We start from the raw sequence: 27,235 nt of genomic DNA, 5'->3' as shown, positions 1-27,235 counted from the left end.
CCTCGTATTGCGTTTGTGTCGCCTTCTATCCAATGGCACGAACATTGAATTCTCCAATTTCAGATAAATCTCCACCCCCCCCCCCTCCCCCCCGTGCCCCACTCCTCTCATGGACCCAGCTTTCCCCCACAATCACCCTCACCCCAAACATCTTTCTTTCCTATCTTTCATCCCCATCATTCAGTTTGGTTTAGTGATGCAGCGCGGAAACAGGTCCTTTGGCCCACTGAGTCCGCACCGACCAGTGATTCCCGCATACTTCCCCACACACACTAGTCCAGACCATCTACCAAGCTGGGCCTTGATAAAGGGTTTTCAAAAGTCCATGTAGACAACAACATCTATCACTCTGCTTCACCTGTCCCTTTGGTCACCTCTTCAGAAATATTCAATCAATGTTGCACGCTTTCCCATGCACACAAAGCCATGTTGACTATCCCTAATCAGTGTTTCTCATTCTAAAATACAGATAGATCCCGGCTCTCAGATTCCCCTGCAGCAGCTTTTTCACTTCTGCTGTAAGACTCACCAGTTTATAGACCCCTGGCTTGTCTTTTTAGTTTAGTATAGAGATACAGCATGGAAACAGGCCATTCGGCCCACCGAGTCCACACCGACCAGCGATCCTACACACACTAGGGACAATTTACACTTAAACCAAGCCAATTAGCCTACAAACCTGTACATCTTTGGAGTGTGGGAGGAAACCGAAGATCTTATTGAAAACCCACGCGGTCACGGGGAGACCATGCAAACTCCGTACAGACAGCGCCATTAATCGAGATCGAACCCGGGTCTCTGGTTGCTGTGAGGCAGCAACTGTACCGCTGTGCCACCGTGCCGCCTTAATCCCTTTTCCCCACCTCTGTCTTTTCCATCCGCTCTTCTCCCACCCTACTCCGGGTTTCCCCATTACTCATCAAACGCCTGTTCCCTACCACCCACCATCCCTCCCTCCCTCCCTTCCTCCTTCCCGTTCTCCATTTCACTCCCAGCTTTCCTTCCTTATAATATTCCATCATTGGTATCCTTTTGCCTTCTGCACTGATCACCTCCAACCTTGGTTACCATTTCCACCCATCTCACCCCACCCCAATACACCTGACAAAATAACTCTTTTAGCTCTTACTCTTAGCTCTGATAATGTGCTCTTGCCCCACCCCTTTCCCTTGCCAGCACCGCCATTCATTGTGATCATGGCTGATCGTCCCCTATCAATAACCCGTGCCTGCCTTCTCCCCATATCCCTTGACTCCACTAGCCCCTAGAGCTCTATCTAACTTTCTCTTAAATCCATCCAGTGACTTGGCCTCCACTGCCCTCTGTGGCAGGGAATTCCATAAATTCACAACTCTCTGGGTGAAAATGTTTTTTCTCACCTCAGTCATAAATGACCTCCCTTTTATTCTAAGACTGTGGTCCCTGGTTCTGGACTTGCCCAACATTGGGAACATTTTTCCTGTATCTAGCGTCCAGTCCTTTTATAATTTTATATGTTTCTATAAGATTCCCCCTCATCCTTCTAAGCTCCAGTGAATACAAGCCTAGTCTTTTCAATCTTTCCTCGTATGACAGTTCCACCATCCCAGGGATCAATCTCGTAAACCTACCCTGCCTCCTAACATCCTCTTCACAGCTCACACTGCCACCCAGCTTTGTGTCATCCGCAAACTTGCTAGTGTTGCTCCTAATTCCCTCTTCCAAATCATTAATATTGTCTCTCTAATCATTTCAATAGCTGGGTTGGTGATCTGGGTTGAGATCTCGAGGTGCACAGTTGATGGAATAAGAGGCAATGGACTGTTTCCTTCAGTCTAGGAACCCAAAAGCATGGGTTTCTATCTAATATGTGCGACAACATTGCTGACTATTCCGTTGAAATTGTTGCCTGTTCCTCACTATCTATTTTGCTGCTTTAATACGAATTCTCTACATTTACGGCAATAACTTGACCTCTCTGCTTCTCAACCAGAGTGGAGCAGTTGGTAAGGGCATAAGGTCATACGTGATCGGAGTAGAATTAGGCCATTTGGCCCATCAAGTCTACTCCGCCATTCAATCATGGCTGATCTATCTCTCCATCCTAACCCCATTCTCCTGCCTTCTCCCCATAGCCTCTGACTGTACTAAATAAGAATCTATCTCTGCCTTAAAAATATACATTGACTTGGCCTCCACAGCCTTGCGAGCCGCTGCCTCACAGCACAAGAGACCAGCTTTGATCCTGACCTCGGGTGCTGTTTTTGTGACGGTCTGACCACAGATGTTATTCTCTTTGGCCTGTAGTTCCCAGGCTTTTCCCTGCAGCCCTTCTTAAAGAGAGGCACAACATTTGCCACGCTCCAGTCTCCTGGCGTCGCACCTGTACTTAATGATAAATCTCAGCCAGGGCACGTGTGGCTCCTTGTGCCGGGTGCTCTGGTTTGCTCCTACATTGCGAATACGTGCGGGTTTGGAGGTTAATTGGCCTCTGTAAATTGCCTCGAATCTGTGTGGAGTAGATGCAAAAGTGGGATAGCATGGAACTAGCGTGATTAATGATGGTCAGTGTGGACTTGATGGGCCGTAGGGCCTGTTTCTATGCTGGATATCTAAGGCCTAAAAACCTAAATGCATCTTTATCATCACCCAACAACTCGCAGGTTGTAGGAGTAGGATTAGGCCATTCGGCCCATCGAGTCTACTCTGCTATTCAATCATGGCTGATCTCTGCCTCCTAATCTCATTTTCCTGCCTTCTTCCCATAACCTTTGACACCCGTTCTAATCAAGAATTTGTCTATCTCTGCCTTAAAAATATCCACTGCCTTGGCCTTCCCAGCCCATCTGTGGCAATGAGTTCCACAGATTAACTACCCTCTGACTAGAAGTTCCTCCTCAACTTCTTTGTAAAAGAGCGCCCTTCAATTCTGAGGCTATGACCTCTGGTCCTAGACTCTCCCATCAGGACTCATGGACTCATGACACTTAAAAAGCGCATTGTCTATAAAACAAAGCCTTTGGCATCAGGAGAAGAAATGTTATCTTGCTCAGAGAGGTGGGTTCTCATGATACATTTATAGGGAGGAATGATTGAAAACCAGAGAGGTTCAGAGAGTTTAGAATGTAGCCAGCTCAATCGTGGCCTCCAGTGACCCAGCGCTAATACTGGCAAAGCACAAGAAGCCAGAATCGTGGTTAATGATCTCAAAGATCAGCAAGGCAGAGCAGGCCAGAGATAGGGTAGCAAGAAAGAGTGTGAAAGCAAGCATGAAGATTTTAATTGGGTTATTGTTGGCTCAAGAATCAAAGTAAGTGGCCACTGTTTAAGAACAAGGGGTAAGCCATTTAGAACGGAGACGAGGAAACACTTTTTCAAACAGAGAGTGGTGAGTCTGTGGAATTCTCTGCCTCACAGGGCAGTGGAGGCCGGTTCTCTGGATACTTTCAAGAGAGAGCTAGATAGGGCTCTTCAAGATAGTGGAGTCAGGGGATATGGGGAGAAGGCAGGAACGGGGTACTGATTGTGGATGTTCAGCCAGGATCACATTGAATGGCGGTGCTGGCTCGAAGGGCCGAATGGCCTACTCCTGCACCTATTGTCTATTGGCAAGCCCAGAGTGATAGGTGAGTGGGTTTTTGTCATGCTATTATGGCCTGCAGCAATATTTTGGATGAGATTCAGGATGCAAAGAAGTGGAAGGCAATGAGAATCTTAGATTTAGACAATAGAGAATAGGTGCAGGAGTAGGCCATTCGGCCCTTCGAGCCAACACCGCCATTCAATGTGATCATGGCTGATCATCCCCAATCAGTACCCCGTTCCTGCCTTCTCCCCATATCCCCTGACTCCGTTATTTTTAAGAGCCCTATCTAGCTCTCTCTTGAAAGCATCCAGAGAACCTGCCTCCACCGCCCTCTGAGGCAGAGAATTCCACAGACTCTCCACTCTCTGTGAGAAAAGGTGTTTCTTCGTCTCCGTTCTAAATGGCTTACTCCTTATTCTTAAACTGTGGCCCCTGGTTCTGGACTCCCCCAACATCGGGAACACGTTTCCTGCCTCTAGCGTGTTCAAGCCCTTAACAATCTTATATGTTTCAATGAGATATCCTCTCATCCTTCTAAACATTATTATTTTACATAAAAATGAATGGTTTGTAATGTTAACAAATTCAAATGATTTAAATCACAGCACTAATATTTAGTTTAGTTCTGTTTACAGATATAGCGCGGAAACAGGCCACCGGGTCCACACTGACTAGTGATCCCTGCTCAGAGAATTGCAGCGAAAATGGGTTTTGATCATTAGGGATTTGTAGTTGATACTGCCATTAAATGTCAAAGAGAAACAATTTGTTTGTTCATGCACAATTCTCCACGATAATCTTGCATCAGGGAGAAGTATGGGGTGTAGGTATGAGTTTCAGGAAATGGAGCAGGGTCAGAGTCTCATTGCTGTAATGAGATGAATCCCGTATGATTCAATGTTCATTTCAGGTCAAACACAACACAAAGGCTATGGAGGGTTGCCATGGATGAAATGGTGTTCAGGCAAGAGAATTGATACAGGCATCAGAGGCAAATGATCTTCTCATCATTTAGTGAAAGGAATTTTTCTGCACATTCAATATTAGATGTTGGGCAAATTAAATTAAAGAAAAATGATTTTTTTTGGGGGGGGGGATGGTGGGGCTGGAAGTTAAGATCATATTTTATATGTTTGAAACAACGCCTTCAAGAAATTAGATTAATGATATGACTTCCTAGATACTAATAGCAATATGGTGTCAGGAGTTATGGGGAGAAGGCAGGAGAATGGGGTTAGGAGGGAGAGATAGATCAGCCATGATTGTATGGCGGAGTAAACTTGATGGGCCGAATGGCCTAATTCTGCTCCTATTACTTATGACCTTCTGACCTTAATTGCCACATGATTTAATGTCCATTATGTGTTTACATAAAAATGAATGGTTGTAATGTTAACAAATTCAAATGGTTTAAATCACAGCACAAATATTTAGTTTAGTTCAGTTTACAGATACAGCGCGGAAACAGGCCCTTCGGCCCACCATGTCCGCACTCTGACTAGCGTTCCTTGCACAGAGAATTGCAGCTAAAATGGGTTTTGATCATCAGGGATTTGTAGTTGATACTGCCATTAAATGTCAAAGAGAAACAATTTGAACATATGACACTTCAAAGATCTTTTACCCCAAATTCACAGTTGAAGAAACATAATCTACTTAACCATGTGTAGGCATTAAATGATAATGGTTGGCAAGTATTTTCATCACTTTGCTAATGAATGTGAATAGGCAGCCAGTACAGCAATTGGTCAAAATGTGTGAGAAAGAACTGCAGGTGCTGGATAAAATTGAAGGTAGACAACAAAATGAAGAAGGGTCTTGACCCGAAATGTCACCCATTCCTTCTCTCCATAGATGCTGCCTCACCTGCTCAGTTTCTCCAGCATTTTGTGTCTACCAGCAATTGGTCAAGTTAGATTTCTTTAGTTTTTGCGTATCGTTGGCTGCTTTGGGTTATATATGAACACACAAAGAGCTTTCTATCCATTTAGGTTTCATTGTCTTTATTTTGAAAATGGCATTTTTAGTGCACTTCATTTTTTTCTTGATAATTGAAATCATTGTTTAGAAACCGATGTGCACCTCTTATCTGCCGTGCAACATATATTTAGTCTTTACATTTTTTATCTTGTGTATTATGCCTTTTAAGTTTTGTTAATTTTGGCTTCTATGCTGAATAACTGTTATGGTTGCATTACAACAATGGTTAATTTATCTTTCCTACAATGCTACAATAAGGCACGGTGGCGCAGTGGTAGAGTTGCTGCCTTACGGCGCTTGCAGCGCCAGAGATCCAGGTTCGATCCAGACTATGGGTGCCGTCTCTACGGAGTTTGTACCTTCTTCCCATGACCACAGCAGATCTCCGAAATCTTCTGTTTCCTCCCACCCTCAAAAGCTGTACAGGTTTGTAGGCTAATTGGCCTTGTTTATGTGTAAATTGTCCCTAATGTGTGTAGGATAGTGTTAGTGTGCGGGGATTGCTGGTCGATGCGGACTCGGTTGGCCGAAGGGCCTGTTTACGCGCTGTATCTCTAAACCAAGCTGAAATAAAAAATACAGCTGATTGACCTATAACTAGGTTGTCCATGTTACAATGAAAGGTATAATATGCACTTCATTTGAGAGCAGTATGTTAATCATGGACATTCAACATAATTCGGGGAATCTTTATTGACTTCTAGGTTTAAAGATCATACATTCCATAATTTGAAGGATTGCTATGTGGAATAGAATCCATGTAACGTGGGGATTTTATCAAATTGTGTTACTGCTGGTCCTTTACTCGATGGTCAGGGAAAGGTTGACACACTGACCGTGACATAAAATATTTAAAGTATTTTTCGATAGCAGGGCATTTCTTACAACTAATGGGTTTTAAATGTGATTATGAAATTATGGTATCAAAGCACTCTGGTGGATTGTAATATTTATTTTCAATGCCAGTCCACCCTCTCTTGGCCCCGAATGGGAAAAGCTGTAGTTATTTAATCCCATAATAATAACAAAGAATACTGGCAGGTCAAGTAGCATCTATGGTGAAGGAGAAACATTTCCAGAGGATGATCGTTCCAAGTCAGCATGGATTTACGAAGGGGAAATCATGCTTGACAAATCTTCTAGATTTTTTTTGAGAGTGTAACAGGTAAAATGGACAAGGGAGAGCAAGTGGATATAGTGTGTCTGGATGTAGTTTGGCAACCGGGAGATTAGGTAGGTTTAGGTTCAGCGATAATCAATGGAAAACTGGTAAGGGGAGTAATGGAACGAATGATAAGAGGAAGCGAATGTTTGGGGCATGGAAATAGATGGATACTCTTGGGGCTGTATTTTTAGGTTGCAACAACTGGTAGCTGCTCTCTTTATCACAACACACCACGCATCACTTCCCTCCTGAAAGATATGATATAGCAAAAAGGAAAACTAAAAGAAATGCAGAAGTGGCAAAGTAGAATGGGACAATATAGAGACATCAAACGTGATATGGGGTTCGTTGCCAACTTTCTCACTTCCAAATAAGGGATAAAAGGTCAAAATAAGAGACAAATTCCCGATGGCAATTCGTTGACCGACTCGGCCGTGGCTGGGTGAATGATGAGTTGACCCGGGTGCTGGACTGCACACAAAGCCCAGCCGGCGGGCCAGCTGAGGAGTTTTGGCCCGGGTGCCGGACTTTGCGCGCAACGTTTTGCGGCCCGGGCCAAAACACCTCGGCTGGCCCGCAGGCTGGGCTTTGTGTTCTGCTGCACGCAAAGTCCGGCGCCCCATCCAACTCATGAACTGATGATCGGCCATGAGAAGGAGGGGTGGTGGTGGCGGCGGTAAGCGAAGGTCCGAAGGTTAGACAACTGGCCGGGCTGCCGACAGATGGGGCCACGGGCGAGGCGCTGCTTGCTGTTGCACTCCATGGGCTGCACTACGTCGGGATGGTTGAGGTGGGGCCGAAGGTTCCAACCCGACAGTCCCCTCGACCCGAGTAGCAGCTGCCAAATACGGGACAAGGGAGGTCCCGTATGGGACAAACCAATTTAGCCCAATATACGGCGTGTCCCGGCTAATACGGGACAGTTGGCAACCCTTTTTGGGGCGATCATATATTCCTGCCTTTCCATGTGCAATGCCACTGGAGATCATCAGAAATCATATGGCAGGATTGGTATGGGCCTAACTTCCTCTAATACCGTGTACTCTCCTAATACAAGTGAAATAATGTGAAACATGTCCATTAGTCAGACTCAATTTAAAATTAATCAAAAATATTTGGATAGTTTGCAGAAATTTTTTCCGGTTTAAATGTCAGGTTTTTTCAACATATCAGTAGCAAACCTGAAACAATTTGTATGCATTCAAAAATGTATAAAGAAGTTATTTATACTGAAGGTGTGTGGAATGAGCTGCAAGAGGAGGTAGTTGAGGCCGGGGGGGGGGGGGGGGGGGGGGGAGGGGGGGGGCAGGGGGACACATCCCCCCTCTGTTTTGAGAGGTGTGGGACATCCCCCCCCCAAGTTTTTTGTAATCCAGATTTTAAAACCCGGTGAAATCTCCGCTTTCCGCGAGACAGTGGGGGTGGGACTGATGATCGAGGGCGCCGATTGGATGAGAGAGACGTGGGTCAGCAGGCAATGGGGGCGGGACATGATGATTCAGTGCGATCAATGGAGGAGGGAGGAGAGGGGGGGGGACTGAGGATAGAGAGCGATGATTGGAGGAGGGAGATGTGCCAAAACACTCGGCACAGACCTGCGCCTCATCCGCAGCCAGGATCGATCCCAGCCGGGTCTCCAGTGCTGTCCCGTCCCGTCCCAACCTGAGTGCCCTCCACGGGTGGCCAGAGAGGTGGGGAGTCAGACAGAAGCTGGCCCACAGCCAGTGCAGAGAAGCAGCGCTAAACCCAGCTCAACTCTGCCTGTCCCGCCAGGTTAACCTGCCTGGGCTTGCGGGAAATATAGCCAGCGGGGAGAAGCAACGCTGGTGTCCCGTCACTCCAAGCAGGGCTGTAGGATAACCCGGTGAGACAGGCAGAGTGGAGCTGCATTTAGCGCTGGATTGAGCCTCCGAAGCCTTGCACGTGTGTGTGTGAGTGAGCGCATGCGCGCGCGGCCACCAAATAATTGTGTGTCCCCTGTCCCCCAGTCCCCTCCATATTTTGATAGTGATTTCCGTGCCTGGTTGGGGCAGTTACTATAACAAGACTTAAAAGACATTAGGCTAGTTACATGGATAGGAAAGGTTTAGAGGGATATGAACCAAACAGGGGTAGGTGGGACCTTTGTAGATGGGGCATCTTGGTTGGCATGGGCAGGTTGGGTCAAAGGGCCTGTTTCCATGCTGTGTGACTATAATTCTAAGGGAATATACCAAATCTTTCTGATTTTCTGAGTATCATCTTTTGGATTGATGCTGACACAATTCTTTTTATTTTAATCATTGCTCTGTAGACTCCATCTAAAGAGTTTCGGCTGCAAGCTGAATTGGAACACATTCCTGGTTCAGCATCATGTTTTCTCGAGTTTAGTGCAGATAACCTGGATATAATTTTAAACAAGATGACTACCATTTTGTTGCCTTTATTGGTGCATATTCCTGAAAGGCTGCAATCATTTTTAAAGTGCATTTTTTTAAATGCATTTCTTTGAGACCAAAATAGACGGATGACATTTGCCCTTGTAAGTCCCGGATCAAGAACCTACAATGCTTTGATATTTTAAGGAAAAATTAAAAAGGGGCACTCCATCCAACTCGTGAACCGATGATCGGCCATGAGGTGGTGTCGGCGGTAAGCAAAGCTCTGAAGGTCGGACAGCTGGCAAAGTTGATATTTTCAGAAAAAAGTAAAAAGTGGTAATCCTAGTGTGTTGGAGAAACGGCAGCTTCTCTGCAGTATAATCTATCAATCTTGCAGACATGAAAGGTGAGGTGTCAAATCTCAGGAGATTTTATTGAACCTCCCACATGGTAGATTTTAATGCAGTACAGATCGGTGGGCAGATGCTGCTTGCAGAACTGCTAAAGAGCTCATTAAATACAGTGCATCGGTCATCATGGTCCGATTCTTCATTGGACCGCTCCTTAAGCATGACTAATCCATCTGAAACAGTCAGATCCGTTCATTTTTCCAATTAGTTAGCCGCTTTATTTCTGATGTTACTGCATCAAGATTTTAATTAAGAGGCTTACACGACCATTGCGTTTGTTTGCATGCGATGATTCAGATGCGCTGCAATCACTTTCTCCTTTGTTCAGAAGCTTGAACGTGGCATTTAGCTTTCTTCTGAGGATGCGTCAGCAATATAAATTTCCACCGGTCACATTATGTGGGATGCAATCATTTTATTTTCATTTACTCAGTGGAGATCTGGCAGATTACTAGGGCACGGATTACATTATGAAAAGCTCCTTCCTGACATGTTCCAGGAAGCCTGACAAAAGTTGCTGACAGCTCTGTATCGCACACGTCACCGAAGTGCCTCTAATCACCTGTGGACGGTCTGAAACATTATTAATTCTGGGTCTGAAGAAGGGTCTCGACCCGAACCGTCACCTATTTCCTTCGCTCCATAGATGCTGCCTCACCCGCTGAGTTTCTCCAGCATTTTTATCTATCTCTGAAATATTATTTTGATATTTTGATAGTAATAATCTATTGCAGTACATCATTCAGACTTCAAAGGTGGTAATGACCATCCTATTGATCCGTTGCAATCCATACCGCATAAGACCAGGGCGACCTTTTAGGAAGGAGATGCCGAGAAATCTATTTAGCCAGAGGGTGGTGAATCTGGAATTCTTTGTCACAGAAGGTCAATTCAGTGGATATTTTTAAGGCAGAGATAGATAGATTCTTGATTAAACTCAGCGGGTGATGCAGCATCTATAGAGCAAAGGAAATAGGCAACGTTCCTTCTTCAGTCTGAAGAAGGGTTTCGACCCGAATCATTGCCTATTTCCTTCGCTCCATAGATGCTGGCTCACTCGCTGAGTTTCTCCATCATTTTTGTCTACCTACGATTTTCCAGCATCTGCAGTTCCTTCTTGAACATAGATTCTTGATTGGTACGGGCGTCAGAAGTTATGGGGAGAAAGCAGGAGAATGGGGTTAGGAGGGAGAGATAGATCAGCCATGATTGAATGGCGGAGTAGACTTGCTGGGCTGAATGGCCTAATTCTGCTCCTATCACTTATGACATGACCTTATTTACCCTCAGAGGGAATGAGCTTTCAAGGTGGCATCTTTTAACTTTTCATCTTTCTATGTTCAGTTCCCTTGGCCTTTTGAATCTCTCTGGGTTCTGTTGCTGATAGAGACGTTCACAATGATTGCTTTATGTAGTACCGCCTTGGGTCAAAGCTCAGTACTTTCGCCATTCTGCGTCTGTTTTGGAGAACGCTGGGCACTTTTTGCACTTCTGCCTCCACACTTCAGAGCTCTTTCTCCTGTTTGTCAGATGGTTTCAAGTGAATTTCATTGCATCTGTTTTTAAAATCTGAACAATCCCAGTCAAACAGAAATGTTTCTTTGTCCAAAATCTCCCAACTCTCAAAAATCTTATTTTTTTCATCACGACCGCAAGGTATTTGGTGAATATTCTAGTGGAATTTTCTTTGAGCTTTCACCCTCTTGCTTGCAATATCTTTGTCGGAGATGCCGAGGGAGCTGCAGAAGAACTTCACACGGGTAGTTTTCCCAGATCTTGCAACTCTCCCGCTAAAATGTTGATGTTGAAAATTTCTCTTTTAAGGGGCCTTCTCTCCTATTTCTACTTTCCACTTTTTCTTTTTTTTATATACACACTTCACGTTTTTCTATTCTCTACCATCTATTTTTCCTCTTTTTCCCCTTTCTATTGTTTTCTTTTTCTTGTCTTGCTTACTTCCTTCTCAAAACATAAAACTCGAGGTTGTACATAGAATGGATTACGGTATGACATAGTTGGCACCTAAAATTAGGTTCCACTGTACTGTTTTGTACTGTATTAACTTCTAATAAAATAAACAAATTAAAAAAAAAATAAAAAAAATGTTGATGGTTTTAGAAGAGATCTGTTTCAAAATTTGCCCCCATGGTCTGGTCTTTGCCCTGCCACTGAGGTGAAATTACTGGTAAAATGAGTGTACTTAAAAATAAAGCAATGGATCTCTGCAGGTTGGAATAAACGCACAACAGTAAATCACACCTCAGGCTACTTCAATGTTTTATAAGCTTCTGATCGATTTGCCATGTTTGCAACTTTAATTAGGTGCAATGGGATATCTTATATGTGGGTGTAAAAGGTACAAGCTGCATTACATTCTCATATGTGATCTTTGATATTTACCATTGTTTTGTGAAATGGATGTAGCATCTGTGATAATTACGTGAATTCTTTAAATAATATAAAAACTACGATGGATTTTGCTTCTATCCAACTAGTAGTAGCTGGAATACTATGCCCAGTATCTTGGAAACCATTGGGAATAGGACTGGCTGAAGAAGTCTTACGCAATAATACTTCAAACAGTATGATTGATAAAAGGATGTTTAATGAATTTAGCAGCACAAAGTGAATATAACACATTTGCTGGCCTAAAGTAGGCAAGAATCACTGTCATACAGTGTGGAAACAGGCCCTTTGGCCCAACTAGCCTACGCCGACAAACCATCTACTAGCCTACGCCTGCCCCATCTACACTAGTCCCACCCATCTACACTAGTCCCACCCATATCCCTCTAAACCTCTCCTATCTATATAACTATCTAAATATTTCTTAAACATTGCAAAGGTACCTCTGTCATCCAGCATCTCATTCCATACACCCACCACCCTTTGTGTAACAAAAAAAGTTACCTCTCAGGTTTCTATTAAATCTTTTCCTCCCTCACTTTCAACCTATGTCCTCTGGTTCACGATTTTGTCCCATAAGATCACTTGTCATCCTGCGCTCAAAGGAATGAAGTCCTAGCCTGCTCAACCGTTCCCTATAGATCAGGCCCTCGAGTCCTGGCAACATAAATATTCTCTGCACCCGTTCCAGCTTGACCACATCTTTCCTATAACACGGTGACCAAAACTGAACATGATACTCTAAATGCAGCCTCACTAATTAATGATCTCCCAACTTCTATATTCACTATGACTGATGAAGGCCAATGTGCCGAAAGCCTTTTTGAAGACCCTATCTACCTGTGATTCCACTTTTAACGAACTATGTACCTGCACTCTTAGATCCCTCTGCTCTACAACACTCTCCAGAGCCCTACCATTCACCGTGTAGGTCCAGTCCATGTTAAATTTTCCAAAATGCATCACCTCACATTTCTCTGTGTTAAATTCCATCGTCCATTCCTCAGCCCACCTGCCCAACCGATCAACATCCTGCTGCAATTTTTGACGGCCATCTTCACCATCCACAATACCACCAACTTTTGCGTCATCTGCAAACACTGCTAACCTTGCCATGTGAAGAGTGTCAGCAAATTTGCATGCAGACATGGCCCACAAATTAAAAGGAGTTAGACACAAAATGCTGGGGTAACTCAGCGGGACAGGCAGCATCGCTGGGGAGAAGAAATAGGTGATATTTCGGGTCGAGGCCCTTCTTATCAGGGATAGGGACTTGCCATTGGCCATGCGATATATTAGTGACTGTGCATTGTAATCCATTTCTAAAATTTGGTTGTGATGAGGACCATGGAACCACTATTGTAAGTAGATGCCAGTGTGCAGCCATCTTTATGTTTAATGCTTGTGGCTGAGAATGAATTCCGATCACTTCAGTTTTTGCTAATGTTGTTGACGCTGAACAGATAAACTCCTCTAGGTCCTACCTGCTGGAGAAAGCTGGAGTCCCCTTTATCCCGGAATCAAGGGATACGGGGAGAAAGCAGGAATGGGGTACTGATTTTGGATGATCAGCCATGATCATATTGAATAGTGGTACTGGATCGAAGGGTCAAAAGGCCTACTCCTGCACCTATTTTTCTATGTTTCTATCTGCTGGACATCTTGTGTAGGAAGAAACTGCAGATAGACACAAAATGCTGGAGTAACTCAGCGGGCCAGGCAGCCTCCCTGGAGAGAAGGAATGGGTGACGTTTCGGATCGAGACCCTTTTTCAGTCAGGCCATCTCCTTTGTGCATGGCATTGGTCCTTCACAGTAGATTATGTTTTACTGCCTCCAGCATGATCTCACAAATCTGAGAAAGAAGACAGGTAAAAAAATATTGCAACCAAGGATGATGACTATTTTTCAATGTCATGGAAGTTGGGAAGTTTCCAGGATGTTGGGATCGTGATGGAGGCCAGGAACTACCAAGGTCACCTGGCGTTTACCGATACACTGGTGAATAATTGTTCAGATATTGTTGCATTAAATAATCAATAATTAGTACCAAGCAGTACTAATCAATAATTAGTACCCAGCAGTATTAATCAATAATTAGTAACCAGCAGCAAAAACTGCTTAAAGTAAGTCGGAGAACATCTGTCTGTTGATAATTATATCCACAAATACCACTATATTTTTAGCAACATGTGCCATTTGTACAACAAAATGTCAATGTAGCAAAATCTGAAAAGTCAATAAATGCAGACACTCGTTATTAATGTCCTTGATTATTTTTGGTATGGGGAGAGAGGGGAATATTTTGCAAGATAAAGATCAGCCATGATAGGCCAAGTAACCTACTTTCTAGTTTAATTTGACTTTAGTTTGGTTTGGAGATACAATGTGGAAACAGGCCCTTTGGCCCGCTGAGTCTGTGCTGATCAGCGATCATCCGTACACCAGTTCTATCCTACGTATTAGGGACAATTTACAGAAGCCAATTAACCTACAAGCCTGCACGTCTTTGGAATGTGGGAGGAAACCAGAACACCTGGAGGAAACCCACACATGGGAGAACATGCAAACACTGTACAGAAAGCACCCGTAGTCAGGATCGAACCCAGGTCTCTGGCACTGTGAGGCAGCAACTCTACCGCTACACCACTTTCTATTATTATAAAAATTTTAATGTAGACACTGAAGGACACAATTTTCAGGTCGTACAGCTTTTGAAGAAGAGTTAAGAAACCTTTATTCTGAAATAAATCTCATGTTAATTTTCCCCCAAATATTTGTACTTGCATGGATAGGGTGAATGGGTCTTTTAACCAGAGAAGGGGAATCAGGAACCAGATGACATGTGCATGGATAGGAAAGGTTTAGAGGGAGATTGGCCAATGCAGACAGGTAGGACTAGCGTAGATGGGGCATCTTGGTCGGCATGGGCATGGGCAAGTTGGCCAAAGAGCCCAAAGTTGGCCAACTTGGGCGACATGGGCAAGTTGGCCAAAGGGCAGCATGACTCTACGAGAAACATCAAGAGAGACCCAAAGACAAATATCAAGTCTTAAAAGATTCTCAACTGCTGGATGGCTGAACAGCTGCTGAGGTGGGGATGGTCTTCTGAATTAAGATTGGCTGCTGTAGTTGAGGCTTCTGATTTTTGGCAGTTGTGCATGCGTGATGAAGAAGTCAGGCAAGTCAGGTTAATTGTACGCTGGATGACAACATTGCTTGTGTCTAAGTGCAGTGTGAACATAGTGGTCGGCACATTTCATCCTGTGTCCAGAAAGAACACCATTTCTGTGGCATTGTCCGTACAAATCTTGTATTAACCAACATAATTGGATTACTAGGTCTGCCTCTTTCATCTTGTTCTCCAACCTTGTTGAGTGTCGCTGTGTTGGGGATTTGACGTACAATTAAACCCTGTGACCATTTACCCACAGATAGACACAAAAGGCTGGAGTAACTCAGCATCTCTGGAGAAAAGGAATAGGTGGTTTAGAGTCAAGGCTCTCCTTCAGATGGTGGAAATGTGAATGAGAGATATATACGGTATTTAGGGGAAAGGGATAGAAGATATTCAAACAGCATCGATAATCAAGGAAATACGGGGCATACATGAGGCAAGTGTGGGACAAGTGACAACGGGTTATACAGACAGAGGGACTCAACAGGACGATAGTTTGATGACTAGGGTACCAGAGTTACTCCAGCCTTTTGTGTCTGTCTTCGGTTGCAACCAGCATCCTCCCTGCACCATTTACCCACAGTGCTGCATTATTCTATTGAATCCATGCTCAAGTTTCAAAAAGTAATTCCCACAAAGTAATTTTCACATTTAGATTACTCATATGATAAGTGAAGGAGATAGTGATTAGATCTACATTTGCGCCGTGGAACAGTGCTGGGACTCATTACAGACTTTTAAATGCACAATCAGAGTCCACACTGAGACAGAGATACATAATCTGAGTTGGTGCTTCAGAGTGTTTACAGAGCTATTTAAACAGCTCTCAATGCCAGGCACAAATGATCCCTCGTGTAAGAAGGAACTGCAGGTGCTGGTTTAAACCGAAGAAAGACACAAAAAGGTAAAGTGACTCAGCGGGACAGGCAGCATCTCTGGAGAGAAGGAATGGGTGACGTTTCGGGTCGAGACCCTTCTTCAAATGATCCCTTGGCCATTTTAGGATGGGAACACGGGCAACCCGCTGGTGTCTGACCTACAATTTTTGTCCAACCGACATTACTCAAAAGAAATGATCTGATGAAGATTGGCCTAGACTTCATGACTGTCATGTGTTGACTTGTCACAGTGCCTCCAGTTTATAAAGCACAACCTATTTGGGAACCATATCTGAGGAAGGATGTGCTGGCTCTGGAGAGGGTCAAGAAGAGGTTTACAAGAATGATCCCAGGAATGAGTAGGTTAACCAATGATGAGCGTTTGTCAGCACTGGGCCTGTACTCGCTGGAGTTTAGAAGAATGAGGGGGGGGGGGAGACCTCATTGAAATATACAGAACAGTGGAAGGATTGGATAGAGTGGGAGAGGCTGTTTCCACTAGTGGGAGAGTCTAGGACTAGAGGCCATTGCCACAGAATTAAAGGACGTTCTTTTAGGAAGAAGATGAGGAGAAATTTATTTAGTCAGCGGGTGATGAATCTGTGGATTTTTTTGCCACAGAAGGCTGTGGAGGCCAAGTCAGTGGGTATATTTAAGGCACAGATAGATTTTTGATTAGTATGGGTGTCAGAGGTTATGAGGAGAATGGGGTTAGGAGGGACAGCCATGGTTGAATGGTGGAGTAGACTGGATGGGCAGAATGGCCCAATTCTGCTCCTATTACGTATGACCTTATTTTAAATACAAACATTTTTCTCTGTCGGTATAGTTTAACTTAGCAATAGCATTCCACTACAAATGCTCCTCCCTCCTGCTACTCTTTACTTGCTGATTAAATGACAAATGGAAGTAGAATCCAGAAAAGGGATTTTTAAACATAATGAGGATAACGGGAAGATGCGTGGCTCATTTTTGATTATGGAATAGAAGTTGCACAGACAATGTGGGGAAAGAAAGGTGAAGTATGTTCAAGGGATACAGCCTCAGTAGATTGAGTGAGTCTTTGTTAACTAATTTCTGTATCCACAATATGTTTAAATATTGGGATATGTCATTATTTGGTTTATTCCATTGTTATGCTCTTGTACAAAACTCTAATTTTTATGTGATTTGGCTTGTCGCAAAAAAAGCTGGAGTGGTAAGTATTAGTGCAGGAAATATCTGTTGATCCTGCATCTGAACCTGCTCCACCACCTAAACATGCACCCTAAAAACCAACCTCCCTTTCTTCATTAACGGATTCAGATCTCTGAAGGAATGTAGTCCATCTGGCTATGCGGACAAACAAAGCTATGATGCATTTTCCTGGTAGAGTTCTTTCTCGATCTTTAAAATAACCCTTAATATTAAAATTGACAATAGACAATAGGTGCAGGAGTAGGCCGTTCGGCCCTTCGAGCCAGCACCGCCATTCAATGTGATCATGCATGATCATCCACAATCAGTAACCCGTTCGTGCCTTCTCCCCATATCCCCTGACTCCGCTATCTTGAAAACATCTTTCATGGTTTAAAACTGGCTGCTCTTGTCTTTCGTAGAAGTGCTTTAAATCGCTTTCAGTATTTGGGTTTCACCTTCAAGTTCTCGACATGACGGCCACAATTCTCCCAGGAGATTTCTGTTCTTTGATGCAACGCTGCCAATAATTCTCTTTGGCATATTTGCTGGGTAAAGTGCTACACTGACACCAATGTGGACGACTCCTTTGGTCTCAGCTTTTGCTGAATATTAATTGGAAATGTAAAGCTCAGAGGAGAAAATTGTAACAAAAAAAATCCAGCACAGTTGTGTTAAAGTTGGACAGGTTTCAAGACGTGATATTTCATGTTCAAACAATTACATTTCTGCTCTGAAATACTGCCTCAAAGCGCAGGATTCGCACAGAGGAAAACTATATTTTCGGAGAACAGATGTCACCTTTACAGCAGGTTTCCAAATCACAGTGTGAGACTTGGAGATAAACTGCTTGTTTCATTTATGCAAATGTGTCAGTGAACTCAGACTATTTCATGGTTGTTTTCAGGAGATTTCTTGCCTTTAAAAATACACAGTGCTGGAGTAACTCAGTGGAGCAATGCAGGATCTCTGAGGAATATGGATAGGTGGTCTGTGTAGGAAGGAACTGCAGATGCTGATTTAAATCCTAGACTCTCACACTTTTATAGCGTTTGGCAAGGCAACACACAACAGGCATGAAGACCTGCCCATTCTTCATCAATCTTCACCTGACCATTTCTTTTGAGTAATGTTGGTTGTTCAAAAATTGTAGGGTAGACAGACACCAGAGGGTTCCCCATGCTCGGAATGGACAAGGGATCATTTGTGTAGGAAGGAACTGCAGATGCTGGATTGAACTGAAGATTGACACAAAATGCTGTAGTAACTCAGTGGGACAGGCAGCATCTCTGGAGAGATGGACTGGGTGACGTTTCGGGTCGAGACCCTTCTTCAGACTGATTGTAGTGGGGAAGATGGGTCTCGACCAAAAACGTCACACATTCCTTCTCTCCAGAGATGCTGCCTGTCCCGCTGGGTTACTCCGGCGTTTTAGGTCTATCTATGGATAGGATAGGTGACCATTTGGTTGGTGACCCTTCTTCAGACTGTTTGTGGTGGGGAAGGAAAAGCTGGAAAAGAGTTGGTTTGGGAACACTTTTTTTTATAAACCGGCATCTACAGTTTCTTGTGTATCTGAATTGTTACTTTAGCTGATTCCTGTTTTGAAAATGTGGCTACTATTCTTTTCCGGCACGTGTTTTTAAAAAGGTTGGCTACCTATATTTATTTTTAAAATAAGATTGAGATAATGTGGTTTGTGTTGAAGCGTTTGTAGTCATGTCGTTTCCCTTCTTTATTCCGGGCATTTTAGACTGTTTTGTACTGTCGTCAATGTCTGTGCACTGTGAGTGTGCACTTTGTATACGGATGCTCCCCGATTCACGATGCTTCGTCTTACGATATCTCGACTTTACGATGTTGCAAACGCTGGGCAATGTCAGCGAACCGCAGCTCGCCTCCGGTCACGTGATCACACTGTATTAAATGCGTTTTCGACTTACGATATTTGCCATTTACGATGGGTTTATCGGAACGTGACCCCATCGTAGGTCGAGGAGCAGCCATAGTTATAACTAATACAGTAATTTTATTTTAATATCTAAGAGAGCCTGTGTGCAAACCAAACCTATGCAAGACTCTTAAAACATTATGAGCGTCAGAGCAACATGGCTTAATGATTCAGTGTTTTTTTACCACTTCTGTTTGGCAGATGGCAGTCGCAAACCAATATTTTAGCAGCACTTTAAGTTTGTGAGACATTGTCGTTAAATGAAATAAAATCACTCAACTGCAGCTTATAAATAGCCCGACCAAACGTGCGGCTTGTGTGCAGGTTTTTTTAAAAAGAACTCCTGATCTTTTAGTACGAGTCCTTAGACAGGAAATTTTGACTAATTGCGAGGGGTGAAAGTCTCAATAATAGCTGATCTGTGAAAGCAACAAGTCGCGGAGGTGAAGCTTCAACTCTGTAAATGCTGATTTGCAAATGTTTTCGTAAACATATTTTGTAATCAGAATGGGAAAAAGGTACAAATTGCCAAGTATAGCAGCAAACTTCCAATTCATGTGCGATTTTCAAAGGCATTATTGGCAGTGAAAGAAGATGTAAACTTTGATATGATAATTTGATTTGATATAGTATTTTTTTAATTAGCATAATTTCATGAAAGCTTGTTTTGCCAATATTCTTTGAGAGTCACAGAGCCACAAAACTGGATGAAGTTTTGTTCTCCCCCACACTATCCATTTTGTAACCCCCAAGGATGTTACACTCCAAAGCTGGGCAGATTGGACAATCTTTCAGCCGAGAGGTTTGTATCAGCATGAAAGAAGGGAACAGCATTGAGAGGCTGTGGCACCCTTCTGTGGAGGTTATATTCAATATTTTTCCTCTCTATTTAACACTGTATGAAGGGTTTATATCTGGGCTCATTCTCCTCTTATCCACCGCTGTTTGTGGAATTAGAAGCCCACAGAGCATTTATTCTGCGTGCCTGGCACAAGCGTATGGTTTTGCGAGTGAAAGGGAATGAGGTGGAGCTGAACAAGTGTCCGAGGGGAAACATCCTATAAATGTGTCCAGTGGTGTAATTAAACTTTTTCTGGCAGTTCTGTGTGCTGATGCCATCACGATCTTATCTGACAGGTTGTTTAAATGGCAGCATCAAGCCAACAAGATTTTGGGGGGCATTTTGCTGTTCCTTGTGCTGTAACTACCTTTGTGAGAAGTGAACTAATTTATTTCCAGCTTCCGTTCCTGGCATTGTGGTTTTAATTGATGGAGGTCCTAGTCAATGTGTGCTGTATGAGGCCTCTTCCAACACCCAAACCTTGATGTGACCCTTCCCCACCATGCATTCACTATATCTATAGTGTCCACCTATGCATCAAGATATGCACTGAAATAGTAAGATTAAACGAGAACTTACCAGTTCGAAGTTTGATCGTTATTTTATGAGGCGTACATTGAGGGAATACGTGAAGTACCCCGCCAGGACGCATGCGTGTCATTCTTCAAAGCAGCGGTGTGAAATCACAGATAACTGTAATGACTGAACATAGTAAGATTAGAGAAGAAGATACCAGTTGAGTATATGATCAAGGGTGGGAGCGGAGGGCACGTATTCCCTCAACGTACTCCTCATAAAATAACGATCAAACGTCGAACTGGTAAGTTCTCGTTTAATCTTACTATTTTACTTCGGAGTCACGTGAGTGACTACGTGAAGATTTCAAAGCTCTGTGATTTCATGCCGTGGAAACGAGTCCATGCATCACATCTGCCTTAATTGACTAAGGGAGGAATTGTGTTAACATGTTTAAACATGAATCTGACATTGAAATCCATGATAAAGTTATTAACAACAAATTATAGCCCCTATTTCATGGGGTGAATCATATTACAGAACTTAAAATTGATTCTGCAATAGTTCCAGGTTTAACCACTGGTTTATGGTAGAATTGTTGGAACGTTTTTTCCCTTGACCATCCTGTTGTCTGCAGGATTTGGTCCATCGGTACGTCCAACTCCATAGCTGCCGAAGTAGCTGCAGCCCTGGTGGAATGAGATTTGAATATGTTAGTATCCACTCCAGCTGTTGTTAATACCTGTTTCAGCTATCTGGAAATAGTTTGAACCAACACTTTTTTGTGGGGTTGCTTGTGGCTGATTAGTAGTGCCATCTCATAGCCTCTGATGTTTTTGGTGTTCTCCATATATAACAATGAATGTCAGATGATGCATTTCTGAACAGTATGATTTTAGTCCATAGAACGCACCCAACATTTCCAAGTAATTTATGACATGTATCTGAAGCAATGATGCTTCTTGTGCATCCCATCTATATCCACAACTAGAGATGGGGTTAGTAACATGCCAACCACGAACACTGGCATCAGTTTGTAGCACCACTCAATGGTTGCTGACAATGATAGGGTTTGAACAATGCCCAATATTTCCCCTATCATTGTAATTCCGTGATTGCTTAGATTGGTAGCCTCATTGGTCTCTATACATGACCAGTATTGATTTTAAGTGCTCATACCTTTGTCATTGTGATTATTGTTAATACAAAGGTCAAACAGTGTGGCTGGAAAGGCCACAGTATTGCCAATTACCCTTGCTACCAGTCGAATAGGTGGTTTAGTGATGTCAATGAGGTTGTTGGCCTCAGTTAAGTCTGTACCTTCCTTTGATAAGTAACCCACATGTAGACTAAGTCAAAGGTGAACCCCAAGTAGTCCTTAGTGGTGGAAGGTGTTAGCTTAGAATTAATAACGTCTATAATCCTTCCGCATAGGCACCGTATAGTAAGCATCTTTTAATGGATGCAATTCATAAAATAGCCTATCGAATCAATTGTTTGGCAGTAACAAAGGTTTCCAATTTCGAATGAATTTACTGCACAAGGTATTCAGGTTTGTCAGACCTGAATGATTGGTAACCACATCTTTTTGTTTTTCGTAAAGATATTGACACGAATTCCAAAGAGCCGTGTTGGGATTTCCCCATGATTCCCTAGCATCTAGCCTCTCCAGTTCAGCATGCGCTTCCAGTTTTTCTTATCGTGAAGGCACGAACATTCAGTTCGGTACATGCTGAACCGGGAAATCTTTTGCACAAATTCAATTGTATATCCCTGAACACTAGGTAGAAAATAAGTGTTATTGCACTCCATGCCTCCCAAGAAAATGTAATCTACACACCAATTTGTGTTATTTACACCTCCTGTTTTTTGGAAGAGACCAGACCCCCCTACCTCCATGGTGACCAGTGGAAAGTTTGTTTTCTTCCTTGCAGTCGCCGTAGAGGTTGTGTCGTCGGTTTTTGGATTTGGGATTTGGGGTTGCACGTCTTCCAGGAAGGCCGGTCTGGGCCAGGCCTAAAAGACCTCTATCCTGTAGCCCGGCCTTTGAGCTTTCACCAGCTTCTGTGTGTCTTCCTGCTGGTGGGTGCATGGAGGTGCTGTTGTCGTGTGTAGGAGATCCTGCCTGTTGCTGCCTTTATGAGCCCCAGGGTATTGGCCTCATTATTGAGCTCTTTTACCTGTTTTGACAGGTTGCTCCCAAGTAGTAATATTGGTGGTTTAATCCCTCCAGGTCTGCACAGCTCTGCAAACTTAGGGTTTAAAGCTGGGCGGATGGCGTTCTCCTGAGACTATTAATCTCATACTCCGTATTGCAGAATAATGCCACAGCGTCTTAGCTAAACATCCTGCCTTCTGACTCCCGTTCCTGCACCCCCTGCACACTTGTAGTTTTGTTCGTCAAACCCCTCTTCAGGGTCAGCCCAGAATTGACCCCCCAGTACTCCCCTCTGACGAGGGAGATGCACTGTGCAGCCCTACATAAGGTGCTGCTGTGGGTGTTTTTTATATCCCCACTGTGACTAGACTCCATCTCCTGGAGTCTGTCATGTTGGAGCTTTTGCTCCATAAGCCGCTCCAACCGGCTCCAGCGCTCACAGTCGCTGGCCGCTCGCGGCTGCTCAAAGTCGGACTCATCAGTCAACGACTCTTTTGGTTTTCTTCTTGCCTTCCTGCCCAGACGCAGTGTTTAATCTGGCCGGTGCGGGGGCGAAGTCGGGCACAGCTGTTCCCTTACGGGTGATTCCTGTGCTGCCTGCCGTTGTTTGCACAACTCCATGTTTCCCCACCTGTGAAACAGCATGGGAAGAATAAAGACCGCAGTTTCACTTACCTGCAGGTCCAGGTTTAAACTGTCGCTATGGGGGGAACGTCGTTCCGCCCCGCCTCCTGCCGTTTCGACTTGTTAAAGTCGACGGCCCCATTCAGAATAGTCTCCCGCCCGGCCGTGGCGTTCTGGCCGGCGCGGGACCAAAAGTCGGCACAGCTGATCCCACTTACGGGGCTTGTGCCTTCAGCTGCTGCTGGCTCTCGCAACTTCGCGGTCCTCCCCAGCCAGCTTCACTCGCAGCACTTGTGGACACTATTTTGTCCAGCTTCCCCCCCTGTGTAAAAACAGCGCGGGGACAAAAACTACCGCAGAGTAAGTCACTTACCTGCAGGTCGCGGTTTCAAACTTACTGCTGCGGGGGAACGCTCCGCCCCGCCTGTCGTTTCGCAAGCGTGAAAGCGATATGACACGCATGCCTCCTGGCGGGATTCTTCACGTAGTCACTCACGTGACTCCGAAGTAAAATTGCAATCTAGCTTTCACTCTCTGATTTTGTTAAGTTTAGAGATACAGTATGAAAACCGAGTCCAACCAGACCATGGATCGGTCGTTCATATTAATTCTGCATTATCCAACTTTCCCCACACTTTGGTCAATTGACCTACAAAGCCACACATCTCAGGGAAGGAAAGTCAACAGTTTCAAGTTCCTGGGCATTGATATCTCTGAAGATCTGTCCTGGGCCCAGCACATTGATGCCGTCACAAAGCCTCTACTTGCTTAGAAGATTGGGGATATTTGAGATGTTGATGAATATTCTTTAGAACCTCTACAGGTTTGCAACTTACCGAATGATGAAAGGCATAGATAGAGTGGATGTGGAAAGGATGTTTCCACTGGTGGGAGAGTCTAGGACCAGATGTTTTAGCCTCAAATATTAAGGGTGCTCTTTTAGAAAGGAGGTGAGGAGGCACTTCTTTAGTCAGAGGATAGTTAATCTATGGAACTTATTGCCACAGATGGGCTGTGGAGGCCAAATCAGTGGATATTTTTAAGGCAGAGATAGACAAATTCTTGATTGGAACGGGTGTCAGGGTTATGGGGAGAAGGCAGGAAAATGGGATTAGGAGGCAGAGATTAGCCATGGCGGAGTAGACTTGATGGGCCGAATGGCCTACTTCTACTCCTGTAACTTGCAAAATGGTTTACAAGAGAAAACATACTGACAGGTTGCATTGTGGGCTGGTTTAGCAACATGAACATCTAGGAATGAAGAATGCTACAAAGAGTGGTAGTCATTGGTATGGACATTGCTCCATCATCGATAGGAGGTTCTGCCTCAAAGGCAGCCAATATCATCAAAGACCGACACTACGTTAGCCATGCTCACGCTTTGCAAGTGCCATTGGGGAGAAGATACAGGCTCCTCGAAACCATGAGCTCCAGATTTAATAGGAGATTCGTGCCAATAACTATCAGGCTCATGAACACTGCACAACATGAACCACATCAGCAACAAGAAATTCTGTGAACGGTGTCTTGGGCTGCATTACAGACTTGAATGTAGACACAAAATGCTGGAGTAACTCAGGTGAGGCAGCATCTTTGGAGAGAAGGAATGGGCGACGTTTCGGGTTGAGACCCTTTTCCAGACTGATCTTGGGGAGGGGGGGGGGGAGGTTGGGACAAAGATAGATTGTAGGCAGTCAGAAAGACTAGAGGGACAGGGAAGAGGGAGGGGATGGAGAGAGGGAAAGCAAGGACTATCTGAAGTTAGAGAAGTCAATGTCCTTACCGCTGGGGTGTAAACTACCCAAGCGAAATATGAGGTTATGTCTACTTACGGACTTGAATGTTGCACTAGTATTTACCTAGTATTACTATTATTAAGTTATAATATTGATTATGATATATTTATCTGTGTATTTTGCATTAATGAGTTTGTTAAACAGCAAACAAGAATTCCATTATTCCATTCCCGGCACATATGACAATGAACTTTTTTGGCTCTTGACATCTCACCTTATGTAATACGTAATTTTGGGCTTAGACTATTACTTAGATACTGCAGCTTCAAAGAAGGGGTCCATTCTTTACAGATAAAACAAATGGTAAATTATCTTCTGCTTTCATTTTGGTTTCTAAATTAGCTTTAAAAGCAAGTTGTTGTTTGAGGAAAGTTGAGCATTCCATCAGTCAGTGCGACGCTCGCACAAAGCCCCGTGCGAACAGTTACTTTCCTTGCTTGATTTTATTTGAATTAACTTTAAAGCTTAAGTTTGAAACAAAAACCACATGACAAGTGTGGGATTTATAAAACTACAAAAGGGTATTTGTAGAAGTTTGGCTGGCGTGGTGTGTTGGCAGAATGAACCTAGATTCACACACTGAAATGGTGTGCCGAAAGCCAGCTCTGTCTGCAAGCTTCTGCTGAAAATAAGTTGGCAAACTTTCAATGTCATCTCAGAGAGAAGTTGTTATCCAATGAATTTGGCTGACAACCTCTCACTTAGGGAGGTGACAAAAAGAAACCGCTAGAATGGAGGAGCAGCAGATGGCTTCCTGAATTTAGATGTGGGTGCCTAAATCTAGACGGGGACAAGGAAACTAGTGTGTGGCAGATGCACGGAGCTACATTTTGCCGCTGCCATGTTTTGATGAAAAATGCTTTCCAGTGTTGTCTCTATCAATTTTTTTGGCCGATTCACCCATAAAATGCTTTAAAATTATGAAAGTGGTTCACAAATCGATAAATTGTTTCCATGGTTTTATTATGACTTTTGGTTTGATTTTAATTACTGTTGTTGTTCTGCAAGCATTTACTACTGCAGTATAAACAAGGGGCATAAAATCTTGGAGGGAAGGAACTAGAGATCACGGATAGACAACTTGATTCCTATGCGAACACACATTTCTATCGGGGTTAAATTTGCTGCCTATTCGCTCAAGGAGTTGTGATTTTCACCCAGAGAGTTGTGAAACTGTGGAATTCTCTGCCAATGCACTGGATGTTTTCAAGAGAAATTTAGCTCTCAGGGCTAACGGATATGGGGGAAAAAGCAGGCACGGGGTACTGATTTTAGATGATCAACCATAATCATATTGAATGGCGGTGCTGACTCGGTGGGCCGAATGGCCTACTCCTGCACCTATTTTTCAACGTATTCTATGTTTTCCATTCACTGGTGTTTAAGTTTTGTGTTACTGATGACAACCAATTACTCCTCCCTGCTAATCAATAGATGGCAAGGTAACGAATTCATGGTAATTTGCAATATTTTCAACAACAAAACATTTCTCCTTTCCCCCCCCGGAGATTATACATACTGGTTTATTTTTTAATTTATCTGTAACCCCCCCTTTACCATTTGCATTTCGTAGCTCAGTCTCTATTAACAAAGTGTATACCTGCGTCTCTGCATGTAAATGACCAAATTCCTCATGATCTTTTATTTTACTTTAGAGATACAGCATGGAAACTTTAGAGATACAGCTTCGGTCCACTGAGTCGGCACCGACCAGTGATCGCCGCACATTAACACTATCCTACACACACTGGGAACAATTTACAATTACACCGAGCCAATTAACCTACAAACCTGTACGTCTTTGGAGTGGGAGGAAACCGAAGATCTCGGACAAAACCCCACGCAGGTCAGGGGGAGAACGTACAAACTCCGCACCCGTAATCGGGATGGAACCCGGGTCCCTGGTGCTGCAAGGCAGCAACTCTACCGCTGCGCCATCGTGCCACCACTCTCTATCTGTGGCCGTTTGTGGCAAGGATCTTCTCACACAAGTGGTTGCAATGGAAGGAGCTGATATCTGCTCCCTCGTTTCCAAGAAGACAACGTAGCCTGACATTTAAAGAACAGGTTGTCTTATCCACTGTGTTAGGAAAAGCCAATGTAAGTGTAAGGGGGTGGGGGTGGGGGGGGGGGGAAGCTTGTGGATTTGGAGCAAAGTCTTTCGCTTTTCCTTTGTATGTTCCCAAAGGGTTCCAGCATTGTATGAGGTGCCCGAGGGGCACAAATCTTGTC

At 43.9% G+C, this 27,235-nt stretch overlaps 1 protein-coding gene across 2 annotated transcripts in view; it reads left to right on the top strand.

The window, feature by feature from the left end:
• The window catches only part of cpe (carboxypeptidase E), a 98,207-nt gene that overhangs the window by 34,144 nt on the left and 36,828 nt on the right, over positions 1–27,235 (top strand). The gene's annotated exons all lie outside the window — the stretch shown is intronic.

Source organism: Amblyraja radiata, chromosome 1 (genome assembly GCF_010909765.2).
Source record: "Amblyraja radiata isolate CabotCenter1 chromosome 1, sAmbRad1.1.pri, whole genome shotgun sequence".
NCBI classification, from domain to species: Eukaryota; Metazoa; Chordata; class Chondrichthyes; order Rajiformes; family Rajidae; genus Amblyraja; species Amblyraja radiata.
This window is presented reverse-complemented; position numbering and strand designations above follow the sequence as displayed.